Source organism: Mirounga angustirostris, unplaced genomic scaffold, assembly GCF_029215605.1.
Source record: "Mirounga angustirostris isolate CCGP_5_RB_7025 unplaced genomic scaffold, mMirAng1.0.hap1 SCAF_5, whole genome shotgun sequence".
Lineage (NCBI taxonomy): Eukaryota > Metazoa > Chordata > Mammalia > Carnivora > Phocidae > Mirounga > Mirounga angustirostris.
The window spans coordinates 59,035,260-59,036,139 of NW_026991713.1; positions in this window are offsets into that span (position 1 = coordinate 59,035,260).

Below are 880 nucleotides of genomic sequence, written 5' to 3' on the forward strand. Positions count from 1 at the left end.
CCAGGAGGGGTGCAGTGTAATCCACTTGCACATAGCAGCTAATTTCACCCACAGCTGTTATGAAGCAAAACTTTTCCTGTAAATACTGGATGCATTTTATTGTGCAAATCATTTCCCCTTGTGTTCAGGGGACTCTGTCCTCTCTAGTCCACAGGAAACTAACCTGAGCTGCCCCATGCATCTCCTTTAGGACCCAAGGTTGTCTAAGGAGCTATGTCAGCATTTCAATCCTTTGCTTAGCCAACAATTTATTTTTGTTTCAAATCCTCATGATTTTAATTCCTCTACTAAATTCCCAAAGACATTTCCCTCATCTGAGTGCATCATACAGGTAGCTTTTTTTCCTAAATGCCTGGAGCCCATTTTTCTGACAATATATGCAACTCTTGGCTATAGCCCCACAGTCTAATATCTACATACTTCCCTAGGGACAGGAGCCTAACACTTTGTCCACTGCTAAATGAAGAACTTTGAACTCTACTCTCTGGGCCAACTTAACCTTGCTCTCTTTCATCAGGGTTTTGGTATCAACAGAGCCTGCTGCAAACTGACTTTCTAACAACAACATAGGCCTTAACTCAAGAACTCCTCACCCCACCCCACCCCCCCAGAAAAAAAATCCCATTGGAAATCCAGCTATCCTTCTTGCTCCAGACTACTCAGTAATGAGGTCAGGGATGTCCTTGCAATTCTACTTTCCACGCAACAAGTAGCAACACAGCTTATGTTGTGTGGGACTTTCCATGAACTTCCTTAGCTATAACACACCTAAAAATAAATTTCCACTCTATGAGTGAATGTTCCCATGCTACCCATCACATATTTGACAGTTTCTGGCATCATCCAGGGCACAACAGGACACCATAGGTTGCCTGATGCT